This window comes from Euphorbia lathyris, chromosome 1 (assembly GCF_963576675.1).
Source record: "Euphorbia lathyris chromosome 1, ddEupLath1.1, whole genome shotgun sequence".
Lineage (NCBI taxonomy): Eukaryota > Viridiplantae > Streptophyta > Magnoliopsida > Malpighiales > Euphorbiaceae > Euphorbia > Euphorbia lathyris.
Window position 1 is genome coordinate 26,153,338 of NC_088910.1, and position 6,136 is coordinate 26,159,473.

Genomic DNA, 6,136 nt, shown 5'->3' on the forward strand with positions numbered 1-6,136 from the left:
GCTAATTTCCTCTTAAAAATCAGGCGTCGAAACCCATATATTCTGATTCTCGGCCGAGAATATAAATTCTCGGTAAGATCAGAAAATCTCTTACCTTCTTGGACAATTTTGAAAGTGTGAATTCTCAACTGAGATTCCTAGAATCTCGACCGAGAATTGCTGAATTTCTTCTAATTCGAACTATTTACCTAAAATCTGATTAAAAAACATGACTTAAATATATTTTTATGCATCTAAAACTTGATATAAACTCATCTAATAACTAAAAATCATAAAAATGAAATGTGTAAAAAATAAAATAAAATAAAATAAAAATAAAATCTAAACTAAAAATTTTAAACAAAAAGCAAAACAAGAATATATATATGAAAATTAACGAATTAATCTTTATGAAATTTTGTTACAAACTTAATTTCTCTAATTGGAGCGTTTTCATAATAAATTTTGCATCTATTACCGTTAACCTTAAAACAAACTCCATTAAGTCCTTCAAGTTCTAAAGATCCATAGGCGAATGTTTTAACGACTAAAAATGGTCATGTCCATCTAGACTTAAGTTTACCTGGGAATAGCCTGAGTCGTGAATTAAACAACAACATCTTATCTCCAATGCTAAAGTTTTTGACTTTAATTTTGGCATTGTGCCATTTTTTCACTTTCTCTTTATATATTTTTGCATTTTCGTAAGATAAATGACGTAATTCATCCAACTCGTTTAAGTCGAGCAAACTTTTTTTACCTGCTTGTTGTAAATCATAGTTAAGTGCTTTAATAGCCCAATAAGCTTTATGCTCTAATTCTACTGGCAAATGACATGCTTTCCCATACACTAATCGGTATGGTGTCATTCCTATTGGTGTTTTAAATGCAGTATGGTATGCCCATAACGCATTGTTAAGTTTACAAGACCAGTCTCTTCTTGAAGACGAAACCGTTTTCTCTAAAATCCACTTGAGTTCCCTATTTGATATCTCCGCTTGACCATTCGATTGAGGATGGTATGGCGTTGATACGCGGTGGTGTACTCCATATTTTTGCATAAGCGATTCAAAACTACGGTTTATGAAATGGGTACCTCCATCACTTATCATAACTCTTGGGACTCCAAATCTACAAAATATATTATCAAGAAATTCAAGGACAACCTTAGAATCGTTCGTCGGGGTCGCAATTGCTTCAACCCACTTTGAAACATAATCTACGGCTACTAAAATATAAGTTTTACCAAAAGAAGGGGGAAAAGGACCCATGAAATCGATCCCCCACACGTCGAAGACTTCAACTTCTAACATGTTTGTGAGAGGCATCTCATCTTTCCTTCCTAAATTCCCGGTTCTTTGACATTTATCACAACGAATAATAAATGAACGAACGTCCTTAAACAATGTAGGCCAAAAGAATCCACATTCTAATATCCTGGCTATTGTTTTACTAACGCTGTTATACCCTGCATAAGAGCTTGAATGGCATTCTGACATTATAGACCCGTACTCATTTTCGCTAACGCATCTCATAATCGTACCATCACCACAAGTTTTGAACAAGAAAGGATCTTCCCAAAAATACTGTTTAATATCGGAAAAGAATTTTTTCTTTTGCTGGAAACTTAACCCTTCTAGAACAATGTTAGTTGCGAGATAATTTGCTATATCTGCATACCATGGTGACATGACACTTTTTATCTGATAGAGATATTTATCGGGGAAATCATCTCGTATACCGATAGTTTCACCTATAGGACCGTTTTCATCTTCGAGTCTTGATAGATGATCGGCGACAAGGTTTTCTACTCCCTTTTTGTCTTTAATTTCTATATCAAATTCTTGTAATAACAAAACTCATCTAATCAGACACGGTTTTGCATCTTTCTTAGCAAATAGATACCTTAAAGTTGCGTGATCGGTATATATAATAACTTTAGATCCTAGCAGATACAACCTAAACTTATCACATGCAAAAACTACCGCTAGCATTTCTTTTTCGGTTGTGGTGTAATTTAATTGAGCACCGGATAGTGTGTGACTGGCATAGTAAATAACATGAAGCTTCTTGTCCTTCCTTTGACCTAAAACACATCCTACGGCTAAGTCACTTGCATCACACATGATTTCAAAAGGTAAATCCCAATCGGGTTTAGCAATTATGGGTGCACTGACTAAAGCTGCTTTCAATGTTTCAAAAGCTTTAACACAATCTTCATTAAAATCAAAAGTTGAATCTTTCATGAGCAAATTAGTAAGTGGTTTGGAAATTACAATTTTTTTTTTATAAATCCTCTGTAAAAACCTGCATGTCCTAAAAATGACCGTACTCCCTTAACAGTAGTTGGAGGGGATAATTTTTCTATCACTGAAGTTTTTGCTCTATCCACTTCTAATCCTTTTTCAGATATTTTATGACCTAAAACAATTCCCTCGTCAACCATGAAATGACATTTTTCCCAGTTTAGAACTAAATTCGTCTCCTCACATCTAGACAAAACTTTATCCAAATTTCCTACACATGCATCAAAAGAATCTCCATAAACTGAAAAATCATCCATAAAAACTTCCATGATATCTTCAATGAAATCGTTAAAAATTGCAGTCATACAACGTTGAAATGTTGATGGTGCATTACATAGACCAACGGGCATTCTCCTATATGCAAAGGTTCCATAAGGACATGTGAAGGTTGTTTTATCTTGGTCATCCGGGTAAATATAAATTTGAAAGAATCCGGAATATCCATCTAGAAAACAATAAAAAGCATGACTGGCTATCCTTTCGATCATTTGATCAATGAAAGGTAGAGGAAAATGATCTTTCCTGGTTGCTTTGTTTAGGTTCCTATAATCTATACAAACCCTCCAACCGGTGGTGGTTCGCGTAGGTATTAATTCACCTTCATCATTCCTTACAACAGTTATGCCTCCCTTTTTAGGTACACAATGGATTGGACTAACCCATTCACTATCCGAGATAGGATAAATGATTCCATTGTCCAAAAGTTTAGTAATCTCATTTTTGACTACTTCTTTCATGTTCGGATTTAAGCGTCTTTGCCTATCCGCTTTAGGTGGCTTATCTTCTTCTAAGTGAATTCCGTGCATTACAATACTAGGATTGATTCCTTTTAAGTCTGAAATTTGTCATCCCATACTTCCTATCCTATTTCTAACAACTTCTTTCAATTTTTTTTTCTTGATCATTTGTTAATTTGTTAGAGATAATTATAGGTAGAGAATCGCCTTCGCCTAAGAAAGCGTACCTCAAATGGTTTGGTAACTCTTTAAGTTCTAATTTAGGGGGTATTACAATTGAAGGCGGAACTGGTCCATCTTCTCGAATCAAAGGCTCTGGGTACTTATCTTCTAATTCTTCTCCCATTATAGGTTCTATTATTTATTCTTTTTGAATAATTTCATTGACACATTCTTCAACTAAGTCAAGTTTCATACAAGCGAATTCCTCCATAGGATATTTCATTGCTTTGTTCATATTAAACTCAATCTTATCTTCTCTTATCCTTAAAACTACTTTCCCTTCCGACACATCAACTAGAGCACGTCCCGTGTTCATAAACGGTCTACCAAAAATTAGTGGACAATTAACGTCATATGCAAAGTCTAATATAACGAAATCAGTAGGAAAAATAAATTTGTCAACTTTAACTAAAACGTCCTCAATTATACCATATGGTCTCTTAGTGGTTTGATCCGCTAATTGCAAAACTATATTGGTACGTTTGATATCTTCTTCTAAACCTAACTTGTTAAAAATAGACAACGACATTAAGTTTATACTTGCTCCTAAATCACAAAGACAACTTGGGAATTCAATATCTCCCAACTTACACGGAATGGTAAAACATTGGGATCTTTGAGTTTAGTAGGCAAATTGCTTGACACTATTGAACTACAGTCCTCAGTTAGCGAAATGGATGAAATTCCTTCCCAACTAATTTTCTTTGAAATTAAATCCTTTAAGAACTTACCATAGTTCGGAATTTGCGTAATTGCATCCATAAACGTCAAATTAATGTGCAAAATTTTAAGTTTATCCAAAAATGTTAAAAGTTGTTTGTCATAGTCCTTATTTCAGACTTTGTGTGGAAAAGGTGGTTTGGGTACAAATGTTTTTGTACTTGAGTCAATTGGTGAACTTTCTGTGTTTAATGTATCTTCTTTGGATTTTGGTAAATCAGTTCCTGGTAAAGTTGAATCTCCGGGCATTTCCAGACCTAAGTAATTTTTCCCTGAACGAAGAGTGATAGCCTTTACATGCTCTTTCGGATTTTCTTCCATATGGCTGGGAAGACTTCCCTCTTTTCGGGATGGAATTGATTTAGCAATTTGGCCAATTTGAACCTCCAAATTATGGATGCTAGATGAGTGGTTTTTAATAAGCTGATCGAATTTATTCTCGATCCGTTTAAAACCATCGTCGTGATTACTTATTTTTCCACCGATAGCATCTATGAATTTGTCGATTTTAGAAGATAAAGTGCTAATCGTATCTCTTGGTTGATTTTGATAATTATTGGTACGATTTTGATTAGCAATTGCATTATTATTATTATCTTTCCAGTTAAAGTTATGATGATTCCTCCATCCAGGATTATAAGTATTAGAATAAGGATTATTAGTTTGGTTTTGCCCTTGGACAAAATTTACCTGTTCAATCTCGCTCATACCTTCATAATCCACATCCGTTTGGATTGGATTACCATTAGCATCGCACGGTGCCATAAACCTATCAATTTTGTGCGATAAGGCAAAAAATTGGGCTTGTAACATCGCAACTGGATCAAGATTCACTATACCTTTAACTGATGATGTGGTTGAGGATGATGGTTTTTCCACCGGTATATGTCCACGTTTCGCGGGCCACATACTACTGTTGATTGTCATTTAAGTTCTCTTGCTTGGGCTGATGTCTTCTTCATAAATAACCCTCCCGACATAGCATCTAATGAACCTCTAGTTGTAGGATTTAATCCATTATAAAATGTTTGCATTAAAAGTGCATCGGGCAATTGTTGGTGTGAGCATAAACGTTGAAGTTCTTTAAAACGTTCCCAAGCCTTATAAAGAGTTTCATTATCATTTTGAGAAAAAGATGTTAACTCTTTTATGACTCTTGCGGTTTTTGCTAAAGGAAAATATTTTGATAGAAATGCTTGGGCAAGTTGGTCCCAAGTTTCAAATGTTGCGCCTGGCATAGAAGTTAACCATTCTTTGGCTCTATCCTTCAAAGTGAAAGGAAAAGGACGAAGTTTGATTGCTTCGGCAGTCACATCTGTTATTTTAAAAGTGTCGCAAATTTCTAAGAAATTTGTCAAGTGGGTGTTAGGATTTTCGTTAGGCAACCCATAAAATGTTACATTATTTTGCAACATATTAAGCAATGCTGGCTTAATTTCAAATTGGTTTGCATTTATTTGGGGTCTAACTATGCTATTTGTTACACCGGCCACTCCTGGCCTAGCGTAATCCATAAGTTTTGCCATATTTTCTGGTGAGGTTCTGAATTTTGTTTATTTTTATTTTTCTTGTCTTTCTTTTTCTTTTTAATCGTCTTTTCAATTTCTGGGTCTAGCGGTTTTGGTGGAATGCCTGAACTTCGAGAACTACGCATGAACTTGAAATCTTACATGAACCAAAACTACCTTCAAAACAGAATTTGAAAAATAAATATGTTAGTAAATTAAAATTAATAAATTGCAAAAGTTAAAATAAGTATGTATAAACCTAGATTCAAAATAAAACACGAAAAATCTAAATTTTTGTTAAAAATTTTGGCGTTCCCCGGCAACGGCGCCAAAAACTTGTTAAGCGATTTCTGCAAGTGCATGGTTTCACTTGTAGTAATAAAAGATATCGATCCCACAGGGAACGTTTTTTAACAAAAACTTATTTATGTGTAGATTAAATATGACTTAAGGTTTATATAAATAGATAATCGTTATTTGAAATTGGTTTTGAGATTGATTGAATAAGAATTAGGATAGAATATGTAGAATGTTAGAAATCAATTCTGTTTTGAATATGAATTACAAAACAGAAACGTTTAGTGTTTAAAATAAGAGAATAATTGTGTTCGTTTGCATTAAGAAAAGAAAACAACTCTAAACTTTGTATAAATTATAAGAATGT

The 6,136-nt window shown here is 33.9% G+C and overlaps 1 non-coding gene across 1 annotated transcript; it reads left to right on the forward strand.

Annotated features, from left to right (window-relative positions):
- The first annotated feature begins 5,014 nt into the window (after nucleotides 1–5,014).
- LOC136216188 (small nucleolar RNA R71) lies at nucleotides 5,015–5,119 on the forward strand. Its single transcript, XR_010683178.1, has one exon. It is a non-coding gene; the product is annotated as a small nucleolar RNA R71 (small nucleolar RNA).
- The last annotated feature ends 1,017 nt before the right edge of the window (nucleotides 5,120–6,136 follow it).